At 43.9% G+C, this 24680-nt stretch overlaps 1 long non-coding RNA gene across 1 annotated transcript; it reads right to left on the bottom strand.

Moving 5' to 3' along the window:
* Window positions 1-307: 307 nt before the first annotated feature.
* Window positions 308-1423, bottom strand: LOC123142043 (uncharacterized). Its single transcript, XR_006470504.1, has 2 exons — window positions 1043-1423; window positions 308-697 (listed from the first exon to the last, which is right to left on the bottom strand). It is a non-coding gene; the product is annotated as an uncharacterized lncRNA (long non-coding RNA).
* Window positions 1424-24680: the final 23257 nt, after the last annotated feature.

Below are 24680 nucleotides of genomic sequence, written 5' to 3'. Positions count from 1 at the left end.
GCAACTAGACTAGATTGCCGCGCCAACTGAGCATATGTGTGTGCAACTAGTGTCCTGCCAACTAAATATCAATGTGTGTGCAACTAGACTACATTACAAGCCAACTGAGCATATGTGTGTGCCAATAATCCTGTCAACTAAACATCAATGTGTCTGCAACTAGACTACATTACTGCGTCAATTGCGCATATGTGTGTGCAACTAGTGTCATGCCAACTAAACATCAATGTGTATGCAACTAGACTATGGGCAAGACCGGCCGCCCGTTTTGCGGCGCGTGCACCAGGAAGAATTTGGGTAAATCCAATTGATCAATGGAAAGATTACACTTGATTCATTCACTGAGTTACATCTCGTTTTCATTAAACACGTTATCACCACGCTCCCGGCGGAGCGATCCTATCGGCCTCACGGCGCGACACGGAGAACAAAGGCCGGAGACGACGCAAAGAGCAGCGACGGCGACGACCACTCCTTCAGCGCTGCTCCCTGGTGGTCGACGCGGCCCTCGTCTTGCATCCATGCAGATCGGCGGCGCTCGAGGCCATGCCCCTGGCCGGCCCTCCGAAGCGATGACATCGGGCCTGTCGTTATCCCCACGAACGGCTCTTGCGTCCGCTCTACCCCAGATGCGGCCGGCCACGGTAATGGCCGCTCACGGCACAGCGCGCCGCTCCACATGGGCATGGATACATCCCTGCATAGGAGAACTTCATCGATCAGGAGATCTATATAATTTTGCCTTCCTGTGATCTAATAATTGATTCTCAATTATGCATAAGGAATCGCTTGTGAGCATGTCCAGATCGATTGATCTCTGCGGAAACAGGAACCGGAAGAAATTTTTGGATAGAAGGAGAAGAAATAATCGGTGACGACACAAGATCAACAAGAACAAGTCCGATGGGCAAATCAATCACCCTGGACAGCATTCTAACTGTGCCCATCACGCAGACACCAAAGAATTGATCTAATTGCTGCATGATTAAGGTGCTTCTTTTCCTATATATAGTATATACATGCTCGCTATCATGATTAGTACCTTGGGCTCTCGCCAGTCGCCACTGGAGCGCACGCATCGGCTGCCCTCAGCCATGCACCAGCAAGGAGGCCTCGAGCACTTGACGCATCAGCGGGCCGGCCGCGACGCAGCGGCTCCACTAGCGCGGCTTCCCGCGGCCCTGTGGCACGAGCGCCTAAGGCATCCACGGCGGCTGCGCGCGGCTCGGCCCCTGCGCGACTGAACTTCCGGCGGCCGACTGAAGCGGCGACCAATGGCCACGAACGCTCACGTCTCGGCGGCGCCCAGCCCGTCTCCACGCGCGCCTGCGGCGGTCGGCACCGACACCCTCAGGCGCCAGCGAGATGCTGCTGGCGCGCTTCCTGGCTACTCTCCCTTATCCGTTTAGTTAGACCAGGCTGGTCTTGGCTGGGCTGCTCTACGTGGCCTATTTGCATGTCGTTGAGTCCCCGAGGCACCGACAGCTCCTTAATTTGCATTAGTTGCTTAATTGCTTGTATTTTCAGTGCTATTTATTAGCATTTGTCATGTTTAGGCCAGATCTGCATTTAAATCATTTTCTGTTGCATTTTAAAATTCCGGAAATACATGGTTGTTAATGCCAGACATGTTCTTTACCGATACAATGACATTGTTTTGCGATTGAGATTAAGTTTTCTCGCACAACAATATCGATTTGCGATTGAGAAATATATTTCTTTTTCTCTCGCAAAACAATCTCATTGCGATTGAGATTAATTTTCTCTCGCAAAATATTAATTCACCCTGCTGAATTATCTTGCAACTTGATACAAAATCATTTCATTTAATTTGAGGTCTATACAAGTCAAGTTTTTCACTTGAGCATCAAGTTTACAACATCATTATTATTCACTACATTAGTAGTGTTTTTCTGTTGAGTACCATATGTATTCCAGAATCTATCTATGATGTAATATATTTCCATGTTTTACATGTTGAAATTATACATCCACTATTTTCAATTGAGATTTATTTTAATTTCTTGCAAATACAAATCAATTCATCTTGAGCCTTTTTGGCTTAATACGACCAAGAATTGATATGCAAAATTCTTAGTGATTTCTTCAAATTGATGCTTGCGATCACAAGGTAGTCATATAGATCTACTGCCTTCGCAGAATATCAATGACTACTGTTAAAGCCTATATTTTGTCATTTTGACATTATAATTGCTTTACGAAGTGCTCTCCCACACATTTTACTAAATCATGACATAAGGCATTACGAGTGAGTATCTACTGATTTCATCATATTATACTCTCTAGTGCTGCGAGATCTACTCCATTTTGAAGATTATCTTCAAGGTGTCATATTTAGCAATTTGAGGTTCACACTAATGGTTTTAAGATAACTTCTTGAAATACCCATTGATTTTGCTAAGTTCATTACAACATCAACCATGATGGACCTTAATTTACTGGTTGTAAATTAATTATCTCTGGTTTACCCATAGAGGTAACATATGGCTATAGAATTTGAGGCATTCGCCCTCAATGGCCACCACTGCCCTATCTGGGCCATGGACATCATGATCGCTCTTGTGTCTCGTGGGATAATGTGTGCAATTCCGGATTCACCTCTGGTCAGGATCACACCGCTAACAGAAAAATGGTGTCTTATAAATCATAAGGCATTAGATTCAGATCTTGGCATCTGGTTATTCTGTATCAACAATTCCTGGGATACAATGAACCTCAAGGGCAAATGTTTGAGTCTTACTTCAACCTTCAATCCGACATCACCAGCTGTGACGGGACCCTACGAGCACGGAGAATGTGATGGTTGAATATGCCTCAACCGACATGTTTGAAGACTATGAATAGTATTTCAATCTCCTGAGTCGTCAATATAATTAATGTCCATTTACGATGTTGTAACAACAACGTAAGTATTGTTGTCATCATATATTGTATATCACAATATGTTGTATCAGCACTTTGGTACAAATACATTTGTATGTATTCTATATATCTGACAGTGATTTTCATATTGAAAATGTTCATGTCTATATATAGATTTCTACGGGGGTCAATCTGATGAAAGATGATTTGTGCCATGTGGACATATGCACCACGAACTCTATACTCAGGGAAGTGAAATGTTTCCACTCTCGTTGAGAGAAAGGAGAGATTTTCTAAAATCGCTAGATGCGATGAGGTATTTGTTGGCTCAACTCGAGTCATATTTACTGTCCCTGTGGGTACTTGAGTAACGTCGGGATGTTTTATTGCTTTCCATGTTTAACTCGTACCCTACTAAGCTATAGAGATATCCGTCAAAATGGTTTCCATAGCGAAACTTATGCTGACAAGAAAGAGGAATACATTCTCTTTACCATATGCAACGGATATGGCAAGCACATTCTCTATGTATCATCTGCATTGTACTACACATACTACAAAACCCGTAGCACATGTTGCGCCCAAGATAGTTTTCCGAAATGTCTTGTACATGAAAAACTTGGCATACTCGCCTTGGTCATCGAGACACTGGGTTGAAACTGGAACTATCAGCAATTCCAATAGTTTATGATTATTATGATGCTAAATTCTAACAATATTTGGATTTTGTGTGCACTACATGTGACACAGGGAAGCTAATTTTAAGGCTCACGCACCTTAAAGTCTACGCTGAACCACTCAGACTCCTTGAATGCATCAAGTTGAGGTAAGTGGTTCATCCCATCCATTGACTAGACTATTCAGGTGTTCCATGGTTCTAAAAGACACATCTATATGATGGTCTCAAGTGTGGTTTATCCACACGAAACCATTGACTCATTATCCTGACATCAATTTCAAGCAAATCGAATGGATAACATTGCAGAATTCTTCTTAAGTGCCTTCCTATGGCCCTCGGATTGAAGTTTAGCGATTTGCCCTAATGTCTAGACTCAAAATGGTTTGGTAGAATCCTTTATCCAAAGAGTTAAGCTCATTGCATTATCTTTACTTTGGAATTGCAACTTACCAACTTTACGTTGGAGTCATGCAGTTTTACACGCTCATGACCAAACTGCATAATATTATTCCCCTCTATCTTTGATACGTGGAAATCTACCAAGTATTTCCTATCTGCGGTAATTCGGTTACACACCGATATCATCACCCCGACATACATCATTGGCCCCTCAACATATAGTTGGGATCTATGTGAGGAATAATTGTATTACCGTCAATACCTCAAGCCCCTCACATGGGGAGTTATTCAAGGCTAGTATGTTAATGCAATGAGGAATATTTCCATGCATTAGGGGGAGAATTCAAGTACCATAAAGAATGCCAGGAAATTAGTGGAATGTTCAACACATTTCTGCCTCATATCCACGTACTCAAAGAGCTGAACCATGCGTTCAGAAGATTTGCAACATACTGCAAATAACCTGCCAGATTCATTTACTAACTATAAAGGTGTCACACAATCCTACAATCCTGCAAAAGTACGCCTGAAAGAGTGGAGGTACCAACAAAATCCACTCCACTCCCCGTTCAAAGCAACAGGGGGAGATCTATGGCAGAAGTACATCAGGATTCAGCTTCTCGCAAGTAAGGATATCAAGGCCTGTGAACCAATAAATGCAAGTCAACTTCACGTTGGCAGACAACTGATGGGTAGTATACACCAAGTGGACGGGAAACCTCCACCAACCCAGGTCATAGTGCACACAATGACCGGGACATCGGAATACCCGACTCAATTGCATTGGGAAATCGCGAGCAGTCATCATGGGTAACGATATTTCCATCAACTATATATTGATATATATATATTCTGGAGAATCATATAGCCGGAAGTCTACAATTGTCGACATACATTTCTCAACTAGATTGCAAAAACCTTTCAAATGATTCAGATCCAAAGACCATGGCCATGGCAAAGTGTGAACAACACTCGGACTGAACTCAAGCAAAGGATATAATCTAGGTAGAAATGATCTTGCTCAATAATGGGAAGGTATTCATAACCAATACCTACACCAGTTTTCTTCTGGAAACAGAATTGAGAACAACGAGGTGGTGAAACAAAGAGCAAGTATTGTAGCACAAGGGTTTACACAGATACCTAACTATTCTCCAGAGGTGGAATCTCATTCCGATAAGTTATATCATTGGCAGTACAAAACTATCTATCTCTGCATTTGATAGATGTAGTGATCACATATCCATGTGGCTCACTAGATTCAGACATATATGATTGATTTTCAATGGAATCTCAATTCTGAATTAAAATACAAAATGCAACATACATTGTGTAAAAATCAGTAAGTCACCATATGACTTATTGTTGTCGGTTCATTTGGTACAATCGACTTAGTGAGTTCCTTTCCACAAGGATTACTCCTACAATGATGGTTATCCATGTTTGCCTGTCATACACAGTGATTACTCCTGCAATGACGATACATGTAATCATCTAAACGACGGAGTTTAAATGAAGGATTTGGGTAAAACCAAGATACCGCTCATTACTACAACTTGAGCACCTTCACTCATACATTTTGGTACACTATGTTGTCTATATCCAAAATATATTGGAGAAATTCATTGTGGACAAGTCTTATACATCCATAACTCTCATGGTGGTTCATTCTCTATACGTAGAGAAAGATCTATTTAGACCAAGAGATGATGGAAATGAAATATTGGGACTCAACGTTCCTTAATGCCATTGGATCCACCAAACATAATGGGTTGGTACTCAAGAATATCTTTCGATATCTCCAAGGCATCAAACATCTTGTCCTGGTTTTTCAGTTTCACAAAAATGTGAACACCGATATCATTGGATATATCGATCAGATCTCCACTATGTCAGATCGTAGACAAGCTTAGTGTTCCTATTAGGTGTGGTAGCCCTCTCATGAAGAGTCTTCGAAACAGACCTCATGGCTACATCCACCAACCATTATCTCAACGATAATGTTTCTTGTGTTGCCTGGATGCAAACATGTTACATAATAAGCAATATCACTATATTGCATATCTTGCAAGTCAAATCATGCAACTGATTTGTTCACCAAGCCTCTACCAACTTTTACATTCCAGGAATGTGTACATGGAATTGGTATATGACGACTTCGGAATATGCAAGAATCAGGGGGAGTATCTTCCTAAATTGTTCTTGTTCAACGCATCATATTATACTCTTTTTCCCTTCATGAGTTTACTATACAGGTTCTCATAAAGGTTTTTAATGAGGTAATATCAACATGAGATCATATGTCATACTTTCTGTTTTCCCCACCGGGGTTTTTGGGAAAGTATATACGACATATTTATTGTCCTCTGAACTCTATGGGTTTTTTCTCATGTTGAGTTGAAAGAGGCAACAACCAATATATGTTGCATCATTTTCTCCTTATTTTTCCCACTGGGTTTGAAGGAGTTTTAGCAGCATATCATACACACTAGTCTCCTCATATTTTTCCCACAGGGTTTTTGGAGGAGTCATACAAGATGATCAATTATAAACAATGGACTTTTCGAAGATCGATGATTCTTTATACAAGACGGCGTCGTACAAGGGGGAGTGTTAGAAATAGGCTATAGTGTCCAAGCACCGTACGGACGCATATGTCCGTATGGTCGCGTCCCTTTGCCCGTACAGACGTCTGTGTCCGTATGGGCACCTCTTCCCCATGTTGGTGCCCTCTCGAGGCGCCTCTTCAACTTGTATATAAATCCAATTGATCAATGGAAAGATTACACTTGATTCATTCACTGAGTTACATCTCATTTTCATTAAACAGGAAGGAAGGAGGAGAGAGGGGGAAGGAAAAAGGGGGGCGCCGCCCCCCTCCTTATCCAATTCAGACTAGAGGGGGAGGGGGCGCGCAGCCTGCCCTGGCCGCCCCTCCTCTTCTCCACCAAGGCTCATGAGGCCCATTGCACTCCCTGGGGGGTTCCGGTAACCCCCCGGTACTCCGGTATTTGTCCGAACTTACCCGGAACCCTTCCGAAGTCCAAACATAGTCATCCAATATATCGATCTTTATGTCTCGACCATTTCGAGACTCCTCGTCATGTCCGTGATCATATTCGGGACTCCGAACTACCTTCGGTTCATCAAAACACATAAACTCATATTACCAATCGTCACCGAACGTTAAGTGTGTGGACCCTACGGGTTCGAGAACTATGCAGACATGACCGAGACTCATCTCCGGTCAATAACCAATAGCGGAACCTGGATGCTCATATTGGTTCCTACATATTCTACGAAGATCTTTATCGGTCAAACCACATAACAACATACGTTGTTCCCTTTGTCATCGGTATGTTACTTGCCCGAGATTCGATTGTCGGTATCTCAACACCTAGTTCAATCTCGTTACCGTCAAGTCTCTTTACTCGTTCCGTAATGCATCATCCCGCAACTAACTCATTAGTTACATTGCTTGCAAGGATTATAGTGATGTGCATTACCGAGAGGGCCCAGAGATACCTCTCCGACAATCGAAGTGACAAATCCTAATCTTGATCTATGCCAACTCAACAAGTACCATCGGAGACACCTGTAGAGCACCTTTATAATCACCCAGTTATGTTGTGACGTTTGGTAGCACACAAAGTGTTCCTCCGGTATTCGGGAGTTGCATAATCTCATAGTCATAGGAACATGTATAAGTCATGAAGAAAACAATAGCAATATACTAAACTATCAAATGCTAAGCTAACGGAATGGGTCAAGTCAATCACATCATTCTCTAATGATGTGATCCCGTTAATCAAATGACAACTCATGTCTATGGCTAGGTGTAAGTGCATCTAGTGCCCCTTAGTGATTTTGGTGTATTGAAGACTTATAGGTTAAGGAACTAATGTGTTTATGAGTGTACACAGGTCTATAAGTCTATGAGGAGTTTGATATTTACAGAGAAAGTCGACCCCTAAAAATGAAGTTCTTCGAATGAAGACTTTGGATTTCTGAAGACTTTCTGAAGACTTTGAAAGTGAAGAAATTGGTGTGACCTTGAAGACTTGGTATTCATTTGAGGAACATGAAGCGTGAAGACTTTTGTTTTCGTAGTTTCATTTTCTCTTTCTTGAGTCATAGGAAACACCGTACTGTTAAAGGGGGTCGAGGAAATACTAAGGAAAAATTTCCATGTGATGCTCAACTCAAAATCCTACACCTACCAATCCCTTCGAGTGAAGCCATTGGAAATCTCATACAGTTCAGTCATATTCTTCAGTGACAGAGACGAAGTTCTTCTGGTCTCTGAGGAATTTGTTCTGACTGAGGAGTTAGGAATTCGCCAGTGCGGATTGCCTACACAGTGAGGAACATGATAGCCCTGAGGAATTTGATACTCAAATTTCCGACCGTTGCTGTGCTATGCGCCAGCTGTCCCAAAATATCTACCCACCTAACGGTCATATCATTGAAGGGCATTTATGTCTTATCATGTCGGGCTGCTCCCTAGGCTATAAATAGCCGCCCCCTACAACCACTAGCTGGTTGGCTGCTCCGAGAGAAACTGACACTTGTCATTTGAGAGCATCCCATCCTCCGAGGACTTTGAGCGAAAATCATCAAGTGAGGAAAACCCAAACCCAAACACCTACAAACCCAAAGTGATTGAGCATCACTGAAGAGATTGATCCTGCGTGGATCCGACGCTTGTTACCTTTGAAGACTGTGCTTCTTCCAGACGGTTAGGCGTCATGGTCTAGAGCATCCAAGAGGAAATTGTGGATCGCCGAGTGACCGAGTTTGTGAAGGTTCGGAAGTCACCTGAAGACTTACCACGAGTGATTGGGCGAGGTCTGTGTGACCTTAGCTCAAGGAGAATACGGTGAGGACTGTGTGTCCGGGACTGTGTGTCCTCAGGTTTAAATACCTAGCCGCTCCAACCAGATGTACAACTGAGACAGCAGTTGGAACTGGTCTACCAAATCATTGTCTTCACCAAGCCTACTGGTTCTATTTCCTCAACTCTTTCATTTCCTCATAACTGTGTTGTGCACTTGTTCATATCTGTGTTTGAAGACTTTGACTGAAGACTTTCTCAATTTCCTCAGTTCAATTTCTTCAGTCTGTTTGTCTTCATCCTGTGCTATCCTGTGTTTACGCTTTCTGTACTCTGTGCTTGTCTTCATTTCATCATGATGACCATGCTTGTGTTCTGCTATGCATACTTTTGAGTACTTATTCCGCTGCAAGTAGTTCTTCGCTAAGGAATTTCCTCACTGGCAAATTCCTCAGTGAAGAATTCATAAAAATCGCCTATTCACCCCCCTCTAGTCGATATAACGCACTTTCAATTGGTATCAGAGCAAGGTACTCCCTTGTTCTGTGTGATTTTGGTTTAACCGCCTGGAGTTTTAGTTATGTCGACCGCAGGTATGAAGAAAGTGACATGCCCCATCTTTGACGGTCACGAGTATCCCAAGTGGAAGGCCATGATGAAGAAGCGCCTCATGGCGATGAACAGCGAACTGTGGACCGTCACTGAGATTGGTCTTACCGATCTGTGCAAGACGGCGGAAGCTGATGACATTCGCAAGTACACTCTTCTCAACCTCACGGCGAAGGACGTCATCTGCTCCTGTCTGTCTCAAAATCAGTTCAGGAACATCATGCATCTCAATCATGCGAAGCTTATCTGGGACCGTCTCTCTGAGGTCTATGAAGGTCATCGAACCCGTCATGATCCTTGGTTTGAGGACTTCAAGGAATCTCTCAAAGCGATGACATTCGAACCAGAATCATCATCCTCTTCATCATGCCTTATGGCAAAAAGTGCTGAGGTAACTGAATGCTACCTATCCGAGTCAAGTGATGATGAATCTGGTGATGAATTTGGACCCAGCTATGTCAAACTTGCTTCCCTTGCCACTAAACAACAAAGAGCTTTGGAAAAAGTTCAATACATGCTAAATAAGAGCGATGATATGTTGGGTGAAGAAATGGATCAGTCAAAAGCTTTGGCTGAAAGTCTTCAGAGACTTCATACTAAGTATGACACCCTTCAAGATCAACATAACACTCTCTTATCTGATCATGAGAAGCTTTCTTATGAATTTCTTCAAAGAAAGCAAGATCTTGAGAAGCTAAGAGTGAGTTATGAAGATCTTCAGAAGGAGCGCGATTCATTACTTGCTCAACAAATCAGCGCTGCTCAGGAAGAATTTGTTCCTCCATGTTTGAAATGCATTGAACGTGAATCTGCTAATTCTTCACCTGAATGTTCAAATGCTTCTAATGCTACAAATTCTTCAACTGTCTCTGCTATCACTAATTCCTCATCTGAGGACATTGCTAGTATCACTGACGATGCAGGGCTGAAGGAATTGTACATGACAGGCATGTACAAAAGCCTCAAAGGGCATCAGACTCTTTGTGATGTGCTTAAAAAGCAGATCCTCAACAGGAACCCTAGGAAAGAGGGTATTGCCTTTGAGAGGAAACTCAATGCTGATGGTACATATTGGAAGCCTGAGCAGTACCCCAAAACCTCATGGGTTGCTGCAAAGGGACCTCCAGTTGATCCATCTAATTTATCTGGCTTTACATGTGAATCTTCTCATTCTTCTGATGAGTCATTTGACTCCAACTATAAACTGTTTAAAAATCAGAATGGTGAAGTATTTGCTAGATATGTTGGCACTAACTGCAGGAACGGTTCTCCTATGAAGAAAATCTGGGTTCCCAAAAGGTGCCTTGAAAGTCTTCAGGTGAATGTCCTCATGACACCACCTGTGAAGAATAGGAACCCCAGATCAAATTCTTCATATGGACCAAATTCTTCATATGGATCCAAGTCCTCATACGGACCAAATTCCTCACGTGGATCAAATTCCTCAAAAGGATCAAAGTCCTCATATGAACATCATCGTGCTAACAACTCTGTTTCGCAGGGAAGAGCTAAGGGCTATGAATATGAGCATTATTCTTCTAATCATTATGTTCATAAGTCCTCGAAGAATTTCTCTGCTTATTCATATGCTTACCCTAACTCCTCTTATGTGAAACGAAATGGATTGGCTTCTATGCCACCTTTCTCGTATGGAGCTCGCAGAGTGATGAACTCTTTGCCACCCCTTCAGATGTGGGTGGTGAAGAAAAAGAACTAATCTTTTATGCAGGGTCAGGTCTCCAGACGTACTTAAACGTCTGAAGAATTTGCTGGAGACCTGAAAAGTGCCTGAAAGGACGCAGGCTAATCATGAAGAAATGAACTTTCATTTCTCACGTCCTCATACTGTTTTAACTGTTGCATTGCTTGATGAAATTGGTCTGATGAATTGTGATGTCATATTCTTCACTGATGAAGTATATGAAGTTCGTAAGCTGCACTAATTCATCTGCAGGATGATCAACCCAAAGCCACTGAGTGGGTCCTCGATAGTGGATGTACAAATCACATGACTGGTGACAAGAATCTATTGATGGATGCTCCCTTATCACCATCGCATCTGAAGCATATCATCTTCGCTGACAAAGGCAAAAGTCAGGTATTGGGTCTAGGTAAGGTTGCGATCACAAAGGATCGACACATGGACAAAGTCATGCTTGTCGAGTCCTTAGGATACAACCTCATGTCTGTCTCAATGCTTTGTGATCTTGATATGGTTGTTGTCTTTGGCAAGTATCGTTGTGTTGTGGTTATGGAAGCTGACAATTCCAAAGTCTTCGAAGGCTTTAGGAGAGGAGACTTGTATATTGTTGATTTCTCTACAGGACCGCAACCAGCCGTGTGCCTACTTGCAAAAGCTTCAGAAGGCTGGCTATGGCATCGACGACTTGGTCATGCAGGCATGAGGAATTTGCACACGCTTGCGAAGAAGAAGCATGTCATTGGCATTGAGAATGTCAAATTCCTCAAGGATCACTTGTGTGGAGCTTGTGAAGCTGGAAAGATGACCAAGGCTAAGCATCCAGCGAAGACTATCATGACCACTACTCGACCATTTGAATTGCTTCATATGGATCTCTTCGGTCCTAACCATTACTCAGCAGTCACAAATGACGCATCTCTCTATGGCTTTGTTATTGTTGATGATTACTCTCGATACACATGGGTACACATTGTTACTTACAAACATGAAGTGCAGGAAGTCTTCAAACGATTTTCCTCGAGGGCTTCAACCAACTTTGGTGTGAAGATCAAGCACATCAGAAGTGACAATGGAACTGAGTTCAAGAATTCTGGTCTTGATGACTATCTTGATGAACTTGGTATTACTCATGAGTTATCTGCTCCTTACACTCCTCAGCAGAATGGCGTCGTGGAGCGCAAGAACAGAACTCTTGTTGAGATGGCTCGCACTATGCTTGATGAGTACAAGACGCCTCGTCACTTCTGGATTGAGGCAATTTATACTGCGTGCCACATCATCAACAGGGTATATCTTCACAAATTCTTCAAGAAGACTGCCTATGAACTCCTCACTGACAAGAAACCCAATGTGAGTTATTTCAAAGTCTTCGGTGCTAAATGTTGGATTAGAGATCCTCATCACAATGCTAAATTTGCACCGAAAGCACATGAAGGTTTTATGCTTGGTTACGGAAAGGACTCGCACACCTACAGAGTCTTCAACAACGTTCTTCACAAGGTTGTTGAAACTGTAGATGTGCGGTTCGATGAAACTAATGGCTCGCAAAGAGAGCACCTACCCTCTGTGATAGATGAACCAGCACCTGAGGAAACTATCAAGTTCAAGGCTACTGAGGATGTCATTCCTACCGAAGAATCTGCTGAAGAATTCATTCCAGAACGTGAAGAACGTCGAGCTAATGCACCTGAAGAAATGAAGAAATGGTGCTGAAGAAAATGCTGATCAAATTCCTCGACGACAACCAACTCATCCTCGCGTTGCAAAAGAAGTGCAAGTTGAAAAGATCATCGATGACATTGAAGCACCAGGTCCTCTCACACGCTCAAAAGCTTCACATTTATCTAACTTTTGTGGGCACTATGCTTTTGTCTCTATCACAGAGCCCACTAAGGTAGATGAAGCATTTCTGGAGCCTGAGTGGATTCAGGCCATGCAAGAAGAATTACATCAATTCGAACTCAACAACGTCTGGGAACTGGTTAAACGTCCAGATCCTCGCAAGCACAATATCATTGGCACAAAGTGGATCTACCGCAACAAGCAAGATGAAAATGGCCTTGTGGTGAGGAATAAGGCACGGCTTGTAGCTCAAGGCTACACACAGGTTGAAGGAATTGATTTCGATGAAACTTTTGCACCTGTTGCTAGACTTGAAGCTATTCGCATATTACTTGCTTATGCTAACCATCATGATATCACTTTATATCAAATGGATGTGAAAAGTGCATTCCTCAATGGTAAGCTTGAGGAAGAAGTATATGTTGCTCAACCCCCAGGTTTTGAAGATCCAAAGCATCCTGACAAAGTCTTCAGACTCAATAAGGCCCTCTATGGCCTCAAGCAGGCCCCTCGGGCATGGTATGATACTTTGAAGGAATTCCTCATGAAGAAAGGCTTCAAACCCGGTTCACTCGACCCTACTCTTTTCACTAAATCTTATGATGGTGAATTGTTTGTGTGCCAAATATATGTTGATGATATTATCTTTGGCTGTACTGACCAACGTTATAGTGATGAATTTGCCTATATGATGAGTGAAGAATATCAAATGTCTATGATGGGAGAGTTGAAATTCTTCTTAGGTCTTCAAATTCGTCAACAGCGCAATGGCATATTCATATCTCAGGAGAAATACCTCAAGGATGTACTGAGGAAATTCGGCATGCAAGATTGCAAAGGCGTCAAAATTCCGATGCCCACAAATGGCCATCTGTGCACTGATGAAAATGGTATTGACTTCGATCAAAAGGTATACCGCTCCATGATTGGTTCTTTATTGTATTTATGTGCATCTAGGCCAGATATTATGCTTAGTGTTTGCATGTGTGCCCGATTTCAAGCTACACCGAAGGAATCACACCATAAGGCTGTGAAACATATTCTTCGATATCTAGCTCACACACCAACACTTGGATTATGGTACCCCAAGGGCTCGGCTTTTGATCTCATTGGATATTCTGACTCTGACTATGCTGGTGATCGTGTGGACCGCAAGTCAACATCTGGTACATGTCATTTCCTCGGACGATCTTTGGTCTGTTGGTCCTCGAAGAAACAGAACTGCGTATCACTGTCTACTGCTGAAGCTGAGTACATTGCTGCTGGTTCTTGCTGTGCTCAATTGCTGTGGATGAAGCAAACTCTCAAGGACTACGGCGTCAACGTGAAGAATGTGCCTCTCTTCTGTGACAATGAGAGTGCCATCAAGATTGCTCACAACCCAGTTCAGCACTCGAAGACAAAGCACATTCAGATTCGTCATCATTTTCTTCGCGATCATGTGTTGAAGGGCGACATTTCTATTGAGCATGTGAAGACTGAAGAACAGCTAGCCGATATCTTCACAAAGCCCTTGGATGAGAAGAGATTTAGCAAGTTGCGGTGTGAGCTAAATATCCTAGAATCTTCGAATGTTCTTTGAAAAGGACACTCATCCTAACACTTATGCAAAATTGATGACTTAGATGTGCAACACATGAAGAAACGTTTTTCTTCAATCAATGAAGAATAACACTCTAAGTGTGAAGAAATTAACGAAGAATTTGATTCTCAGAACCCTACGACAATTGTACGCGGTGTCTGAAATCATCATTCTTATACGGTGGGTCACGCCACCACCAAAAGTTGAAAATCTTCAATTTGAGTTTTTCCTCAGTTTTGAAATTCCTCAGTTGTTCAAATTCTTCAACTTTGCAAATCTTCACTGTTTCCGTCGTTTTTCTTCATTGGCTATATATATATATGAGTTTATGTCCTCTACAACATTCACTTATTGCTAATTCTTCAAGTTGCTTTTTCTGCTAAGTGAATGTGATCGGACCCTTCCCCCTCTATGCTATACTCAACCCAATCTATTCACAAATTCTTCATGTGCGTTCTATTTGAAACTCGTTCAAAATCTTCACTGTGTCCTTGTCAGCTGAAGAATTTGCGAACGGAACTTTTAACTTATCTTATCCAAATTTTCGGCTTTGCCGCTCAAACCGTTCCGCATCCCACGAAATACTTATCTATTCACCCACGATCTAACACGATCTCCACTTCTCAGTACGTGGGTGACACATGTCAAGCGAATGAGAAGGGTCAGGGGCACGTTCGTCCAATTTCTTCGGGCGAACAGTTTTTCACCGTGGCTATAAATACCCCCTCTCCCCTTCCTCACTTCCTTTACTCCGCTCGACCTCTCTCCAGCTCGAGCTTCTCAAACCCTAGCGCCGCCGCTACTTCATCGTCGCCGGTGAGGAAGAGCTTCACTGCCTCGACCTCGTCGCCGCCGTACTCGCGCCGGCCGCGGAAATCTTCACTCCGCCGCCGCCGTAGCCGTCTTCCTCCGCCGAGTTAGGGCGTGGAAGATCTGCACAGACGAACTTCACTTCTCCACCTCACAGTTCGTCGTGTTCTTCGTTCAGGGTAATTAAAAGTTACTTTTACTGCCCTCTTTGATTCAAATGATTTCTACAAAATCTTCAAAAGGTGTTTATTCTTCAAATTCTTCACACACTAAACACCTCACATGTCATCTGTTCTTGATTCATTTCTCTAAGCATAATTTTTCTTCAAGATTCCTCAATTGTGCGGATTTCTGATCTATACAACTCTGGAACCTAAGACTAAGAACGCTTAGTGAAATTCTTCAAGACTCATCTGGTCAAATTCCTCAAACTTGTTCTTTTTGAAAAACCTTCTGAGAACGCATATGACCTCTCCAAATTCCTCGCAACTATACTCTGTTCACAGGTACTCATGTCCGCTGCTGAATCACTAGGTTCTCATCAACTTAACTCATTTGCAGCGTTCCTCGAAGAAAAGTTGCATACTTCTTCAGAAATTCAATTGTTCAAATTCCTCATCTGAAGAAAATGGCTGATGGAAAGAAGCCACAGAAAGGAGGAAAGAGGCCTGAGATCAACACTGCATTTGAAATCCCTGAGGACATCTATGCTGGGTACTGCACACCCCCTGAGGAAGATAAAAATCAGCGCAAGGTGTGCATTCAGAAGATAGAGAGGAGATGGGCAAGAGAGTGGAGGGAGTACAGATATGTGACTCCCAAGTACATGAAGAAATTCGCACTCAATCCTCCATGCTCAAGACCTCTGTTGGCACCTGGCCAAGAAGCTGATCTCACCAGCCTTAAGCGTGGTGAAGATTATCCTGAAGAATGGGCCAAGCGCCAGGCCAAGTTGGCCAAACAAGCAAAAGATGCAGTGAGGAAATTCAACGAGGACTCTGCTGCTGCTGCTGCCTCTGCTGAGGCCTCTGCTGTCAAGCCGAAGAAATCCATGGCAAAGAAGCCTGCGCGTAAGCCAAGTGCTTCACCGTCAATGTCCTCACGGCAAATTCCTCATGCTGCTCCTGCCCCTCCAAAGTCCTCGGCTGCTCCAACCAAATCCTCAGCACCTGTGCATCCTGCCACGTGCCAACGGACTACAGGCATCTCTATTGCCTCAGGAGCTTCAGCTAGTTCCTCAGCTGCACCAAATTCTTCAACAGGACCCTCTCTGCTGAAGACAAAGACCACTGCTGGACGAGGCTCTCGCCCAAGTCCTCACAAGAAGCAGGTCGCCTTCCAAGTGCCGTCTGAAGAAGACGAAGCTGATGATGAAGAACTTGCTGAAATCATCAGAGATAGGCAAGTCAGGGCCGCTAGAGCCAAGGGCACAAATGTGCCTCTGCTTTTGGATCCAAAGTTGATCCTCGATTACATTGATCTCTGGCACAAGGACCCAAACACTCCTATGCCTGACTTCAAGCTGACTCCTGGCCAAAGTCTATGCTGACTGCCTTCATCCAAGAAGAAAAATGGAAATTTGAGAAGGCCAGGCAGCTCAAGAAAGCACAGTACAGGAAGGAGAAATTCCTGAAGAACAACGTTGTCTCTATGACAACTGATGAACTTGTGAAGATCCAGTCTGAAATCAAAGTCCTCAGCGATGATTTCAATGCTTACTATGCTGATTGGAAAGGAGCCAAGGTCAGGTTTGTTAAACTGACTAAGATGTTCACCTCCAATGTTGCAGCCCCATCGCAACAAGAAATTCCTCAGGCTGAAGCATCTGCTCAGCCAACTGAAGAACATGCCAGCACCGCTGATGACAATCAGGCTGCTGAAGAAAATGTGAGTTCCAGGGCTGATGACTGCATTCCAGCCGCTGATGAAATTGCCAGGGCACCCACTAGTGGTGCGCCTGAAGAAAATGAAGAGGTCAGGGCAACTGCATCAGTTGTGCCTGAAGAAAATCAACCACATTCCTCTGCTCCTCCTGCGCCTACTCCAACTCCAATCCTTCCATCTGCATCAGATGTGAAGAAGACCAAGGCTGCAGAGCGTGCAGCAGTGAAGAAAAGGAAAGCATCAGCTCCTTCAGATTCTTCAGCACCGAAGAAGATGAAGAAATTGACAAGCTCATTTGCTAATCCAATTGATGCTGTTCCAGTTTCCTCCATGCCATCAAAGGAAATCGTCCCTTTTGATGAAGAATATGTGATCCCTAGCGGATCTGATGAAGAAAATCCTTCTGCTGCTTCGTCAGAGCAGATGGATGAAGAAATTGAAGTGGATAAAATCCCTTCAACCCCCACAGTTTCCTCGCCTATGCCTCAGTTTACTGCTGAAGAGGCCGGCGTTGAAGAAATGGAAGATGAAGATGTGGACATTGGCTGTACCACACCAGTGATGAATGATGACTTTTGGGAAAGTCAGCACCCCAACTCTCCACTCTTCACACCATTGCAACAAATTCCTCAGTCCCCAGCAACTACAGTTCAAATGGGATCTGATGAAGCTCATGAAGAAATTCCAGCCACTAGTGCTGAAGAAAATGAAAATGAAGAATTGAAGACCCAGGCTGCCACTGAAGAGGAACCAGAAATTCCTCAGCCTGAAGAACCTGAGATTGCGATTCCTGAGGTTGTAATGCAACTGACTGACACTCCTCTGCCCAAGCCAAAGGATCCATTCTCAAGGAAGCAAAAATTCAAGGCTAATGATTTCTTCGGCGAGCACGTATTCTTCACTGATTACAACCCCTATGACTCTGCTCGCATTAGGAAGAGGCGTTTCTGGACTGCCAGCCAGGCAAATTTTTATTCCTCAGTGCTGTTCAACAAAGACAAAGTCTTCGATCATGAGCACATTCCTCACGTGGATATGGAATCTCTGCCGTGCTTCGGGCCAGTCCTCAGTGTTCTTTACGACGCTGGACTGTTAAATTTCTGCACTGATATATGTGATTGGAATGAAGAGCTCATTCTTCAATTTTATGCAACTCTGCACATCACCGGAGACTCTGAAGATGTGAATTCATGGGTGCTGGACTGGATGTCTGAAAATACTCACTACAAGGCACCAGCTACTGAATTGCTTCGTGCTTTGCCTCTCAGTCCTCCCCTTGAAGCTGCTCGTTGCGTCTACAGTGAACCTGAGCTTACAGATCACTATATGCAAGTGCTGATGAAGCCTTTGAAGCCAGGTCAGGCCCCAAGAACAAAATTCCTTGTGAAGGAATTGTTATATGTGCCTCGGACTGTCTATCGCATTCTGACGAAGACATTGAGTCCTATCAAGGGCCACGACTCGGATGAAGAAGAAGTCGTTGGCATCATGAAGAATCTGCTTTTCAATATCATTCATGGCGTTCCCGTCAACTTCCATGATTTCTTCATGAGGACTCTGGCCAATGTCGCAATGTCACCGTTTGAGTTGAAGCCTTATGCTCCTTGGATTATGAGATTCATCAGAACAAGGTCTTCACTCAACTACAAAGCTGATACACTGAACCATTGCAGCTACTTGCCCCCGATTGAAGTCCTCAAACGGACATTTTCCTCAGCTGATGAAAAGGGCAAGGCTACTGCTGTCATTGATGAAGGCATTCGTCCATTGGATGGTCAATTTCGCAAGGCTGCATCCTACTCCACCAATGATGACTCTGCCACCCATGACTCTGCCGCCAACGCAACCAAGCCAAATCCTCAAGGCACAGCTCCCAGGGTGATGACTGACCGTGAGCTTCTCCTCAGTCTTCACCAGAAGGTTGATCGCAATCACAAATGGGTCAAGCGTCAGTTTGGTTCAATTCTTCACAACATGACTGCTACCCATAATGCAGTGAAGAAAAACCACTACTACCTTCATGAAACCCTCAACCGCACCTGGGCTGTTCTGTCTCACATTTACGCGAAGAAGATCTGAAGAAAATGGGTCTTCAGGAGGACTTTGACTGGTCTGCACCTCCACCGAAGAAATACAAGAAGGTCAAGGTTCCGTCCTTGGTGGCCAGCTCCTATTCTTCATCGCGCGAAACCGATGAACATGAAGACTTGGACGACACTGCGGCAGGCCCTACTCCACCAAACGACCCCAACAACGCTGGCGCTCCTTCATCAACTTGATATTCTTCAGGGGCGTTAATCCTCATTTTCGAACCTTTTGGTCATTCGATGACAAAGGGGGAGAAATTTGAGTTAGTCTTCAAGCGGGTCTATCTTATATGTGCGTTTTTTTTCTAAGTTACAACTCTCGTTCTTCTGTTGACTTTGTTGGATCGAGTTGTAAACTTAAAACTCTATGGTGGCCTGATACTTTTGCCCTTTCTTCTGCATGCTTATTCCTCGTTAATGTTATTGCACACATGCTGAATTACATCAGTCACCATATTTCATCATGCATTTCAAATTCTTCATATATTATGTCAAATGCGTGTATGAATTACAAGATATAGGGGGAGATCTCCATGATTCAACTCTTCAAGTGTGCATTGCTTCAAAAGAAAATTCCTCACTATGCACATATTCAGGGGGAGTTCTTCTATATCTTGCAATCAAATTCCTCAATATCAGTATTTACACTTCATATGTTTATCCCCGTTGAAAACTTAACCTATATTGTCATCAATCACCAAAAAGGGGGAGATTGTAAGTGCATCTAGTGCCCCTTAGTGATTTTGGTGTATTGAAGACTTATAGGTTAAGGGACTAATGTGTTTATGAGTGTACACAGGTCTATAAGTCTATGAGGAGTTTGATATTTACAGAGAAAGTCGACCCCTAAAAATGAAGTTCTTCGACTGAAGACTTTGGATTTCTGAAGACTTTCTGAAGACTTTGAAAGTGAAGAAATTGGTGTGACCTTGAAGACTTGGTATTCATTTGAGGAACATGAAGCGTGAAGACTTTTGTTTTCGTAGTTTCATTTTCTCTTTCTTGAGTCATAGGAAACACCGTACTGTAAAAGGGGGTCGAGGAAATACTAAGGAAAAATTTCCATGTGATGCTCAACTCAAAATCCTACACCTACCAATCCCTTCGAGTGAAGCCATTGGAAATCTCATACAGTTCAGTCATATTCTTCAGTGACAGAGACGAAGTTCTTCTGGTCTCTGAGGAATTTGTTCTGACTGAGGAGTTAGGAATTCGTCAGTGCGGATTGCCTACACAGTGAGGAACATGATAGCCCTGAGGAATTTGATACTCAAATTTCCGACCGTTGATGTGCTAAGCGCCAGCTGTCCCAAAATATCTACACACCTAACAGTCATATCATTGAAGGGCATTTATGTCTTATCATGTCGGGCTGCTCCCTAGGCTATAAATAGCCGCCCCCTACAACCACTGGCTGGTTGGCTGCTCCGAGAGAAACTGACACTTGTCATTTGAGAGCATCCCATCCTCCAAGGACTTTGAGCGAAAATCATCAAGTGAGGAAAACCCAAACCTAAACACCCACAAACCCAAAGTGATTGAGCATCACTGAAGAGATTGATCCTGTGTGGATCCGATGCTTGTTACCTTTGAAGACTGTGCTTCTTCCAGACAGTGAGGCGTCATGGTCTAGAGCATCCAAGAGGAAATTGTGGATCGCCGAGTGACCGAGTCTGTGAAGGTTTGGAAGTCACCTGAAGACTTACCATGAGTGATTGGGCGAGGTCTGTGTGACCTTAGCTCAAGGAGAATACGGTGAGGACTGTGTGTCCGGGACTGTGTGTCCTCAGGTTTAAATACCTAGCCGCTCCAACCAGACGTACAACTGAGACAGCAGTTGGAACTGGTCTACCAAATCATTGTCTTCACCAAGCTTACTGGTTCTATTTCCTCAACTCTATCATTTCCTCATAACTGTGTTGTGCACTTGTTCATATCTGTGTTTGAAGACTTTGACTGAAGACTTTCTCAATTTCCTCAGTTTAATTTCTTCAGTCTGTTTGTCTTCATCCTGTGCTATCCTGTGTTTACGCTCTGTACTCTGTGCTTGTCTTCATTTCATCATGATGATCATGCTTGTGTTCTGCTATGCATACTTTTGAGTACTTATTGCGCTGCAAGTAGTTCTTCGCTAAGGAATTTCCTCACTGGCAAATTCCTCAGTGAAGAATTCATAAAAATCGCCTATTCACCCCCCCTCTAGTCGATATAACGCACTTTCACTAGGAAACTTAACCATCTTTGATTCAACGAGCTAGTCAGGTAGAGGCATACTAGTGACACTCTGTTTGTCTATGTATCCACACATGTACTAAGTTTCCGGTTAGTACAATTCTAGCATGAATAATAAACATTTATCATGATATAAGGAAATATAAATAGCAACTTTATTATTGCCTCTAGGGCATATTTTCTTCAATCTCCCACTTGCACTAGAGTCAATAATCTAGTTCACATCGCCATGTGATTTAACACGAATAGTTTACATCACAATGTGATTAACACCCATAGTTCACATAGCCATGTGACCAACATTCAAAGGGTGTACTAGAGTCAGTAATCTAGTTCACATCGCAATGTGATTAACACTCAAAGAGTACTAAGGTCTAATCATGTTTTGCTTGTGAGAGAATTTTAGTCAACGGGTCTGCCATATTCAGATCTGTATGTACTTTGCAAATTTCTATGTCAACAATGCTATGCACGGAGCTACTCTAGCTAATTGCTCCCACTTTTAATATGTATCCAGATTGAGACTTAGAGTCACACTACTAGGGAAAACGTTATACACAGAACTTTAGCAGTAGCGCTTGTTAAAAAAGCACGCTACTGCTAGACAGCAGTAGCGCAGGCAAAATAAGCGCGCTGCAGATGGACATATATCAGTAGCGCGTCTCACCGAAAACTCGCTACTACTAAAATTCCAATCACTTAGCCGATGGGCTACACATAGTAGTAGCGATCTTCCAAAAACCGCGCTACCGCTAATATACTTATAGCAGCGCGTTTATGCGTAAAGCGCTACTGCTAACGAAAAGAAAATAAAATGAAAAACATATAGAAATGTAAATAAAAATAAAATAAATAGAAAAAGGAGAAAGGAAAAATATATAATGTAAAGAAAAATAAATGAAAAAGGGAAATAATGATGAAGACGTAGCAGTAGCGCGTTCACTGAAACGCGCTATAGCTAACTTAGCTATAGCGTGTTTTCTCTAACGCGCTACCGTTATTTTTTACTTAACCAAAAACGGTTTCCCCCCGCCACCACTTCTCCCCCAAATCGATCCCTTGCCCCACTTCGCCGCTGTCTCCCCCACTTCGCCGTCGCCCCCACTTCGCCGCCGTCTCCTGCAGGCGTCGACACCGCGCTCATCCTCACCGCCGCCGCCCGAGGCCGCCCAGCCTCACCGCCGCCGCCTCTCGGGCCGCCCTCGACCTCACCGTCGCCTCCCTCGACCTCACCGCCGCCGCCCTCGACCTCACCGCCCCTGAGCCCGCCAGGACCGCCGCGTCCCGATCCCGAGCCCGCCCTCGCCGCCCCTACCTCCGTCGCCGAGCACCTCCCCGCCACCGTCTCTCCCCTCTCTGTAAGCCCCCCACCCATCCTTTTTAGTTAATAGATGTTAATGTTAAGTAGTAGATAATGTTGATGTTTTTAGTTAGGGTAATAATAGATGTTAAGTAGTAGATAATTTTGATGTTAATTAGTTCAGTAGGGTTTAGTTTTTGAATTGAGTTTGTTTAACTAGATGTTAATTAGGGCAGTAGGGTTTAGTTTAGAGTAAAGTTTAGTTCAGTAGTTAACTAAATATAATCTATATTTTGAATTGAGTATGAGAGAGTATGAGATTTGTGTAGATTTTCTTGTAGTGTCAAACGCTAGGACATGCAAATTTGAAGTGGTCAGGATATATGCAAATTCCTCAATTGTGTTTGCACATGTTTCGATTGTGCCCAAGTGGCCTTTTGTCGTTTCCAGGGAATGAAGCCGAGTGGCCTATGTTTTGCCGGAATGTTGATTCATTTCCGTTCCGGCAAATTTCAGGTTCTCGATTTGTCCACTTTTTAGCAAAGGTCATGCCGAAATTTTCCGTGAATTTCGGCATGACTTGTGCTACAAACTAGGACATATCGAGTGCCCGGGATTTGCCGCACCGGTAAGGAGTCAACGTTCCTGCAAAACAATAGGCCTTTTTATGTCATTATTCATTTTATTAGGTCTAGAATTAATTGACTAGATTTAATCGTAGGAAACATGGCTAGCAACGATGAAGGACAGGGTTCTGGTGATTGCGACGACGTCTACCGGGCGGCAGACGAATTTTTGAGCCTTGCCGACAATCAACCGATGTTGTTGCTGGGCCCACTGGTGGCATCGGGGACTGAGACCAACATGCAGACCGGTGCTGAGACTGAGACCGGCGCTGAGACTGAGACCGCCATCGAGACCGGCGCCGAGACTAGCGGAGCCGGTGTAGAACCGAAAGCAAAGAGGCAACGGCTTCCTAACAAGCTCAGGACTACTAGACTGGTGGTCACGGAGGTGGACGACGGCAATTTTGAGCCAAAAGCGCCCCAGGAAGCGCGCGCGTGCTACGGCAATCAAATAGGCTGCATCGTACGGACAACCGCCACCATCAACGATGAGAAACTACAGAAGATAGATAATATGAGGCCCTCCCTCCTAAAGAAGTTTCACCAGATATTCTTGTTGCCGGGCCGGAATGAAAAGGATTATAAAGATCCAGATAAGGACCCGGCAATGAAGAAGATAAACAAACACGCCATGACCAAGTTTAGCGAGGCGTTGGCCGCCTGGAAAACAAGGGTGAAAGCAAGGATCATCGACAAGAAGGAACCCTACTCCGAGATTGTAAAGGATAATCCGACAATCACGGAAGAGCAGTTTCAAATATTCAAGGCGGCTTGCGAGGCCAAAGCTGCCAAAAAAAGTCTAAGTACATGAAGGGGCTTCAAGAGAGGAACATTGGGAGCCACCACCTCGGAAGCCGTGGTTACGGCGTGAAGAGGTCCAAATGGGCCAAGGAGGATGCGGAAGCCGCGAGTCTGGGCATCCCAGACCCCTTGGCGGAGTTCACCGTCCCGCAGGAGCGTGACGTCCTTAGGGCCCGGCACCGTTGGGACCCAGTGAGGAAGGTTTTCGAGACGAACGCGGTCACGACTGAGTTCATGAGACTGCTGGTAATTTTAGTTTCTGATCAATTCGACTGCACGTTATTCATATTTGTAAACGATCCTTGTGCCTTTTGCAGAGAGAGCAGCACAGGATTGCGGCCGAAAGCGACTCGCCGTCTGAGGAGTTGGCGAGGCCCAACTGGGACACTCCATTCAACCGAGCGTTGAAC

This window comes from Triticum aestivum, chromosome 6D (genome assembly GCF_018294505.1).
Source record: "Triticum aestivum cultivar Chinese Spring chromosome 6D, IWGSC CS RefSeq v2.1, whole genome shotgun sequence".
NCBI classification, from domain to species: domain Eukaryota; kingdom Viridiplantae; phylum Streptophyta; class Magnoliopsida; order Poales; family Poaceae; genus Triticum; species Triticum aestivum.
Note: the sequence above shows the minus strand (reverse complement) of the source record. Positions and strands in the feature narration are given on the sequence as shown.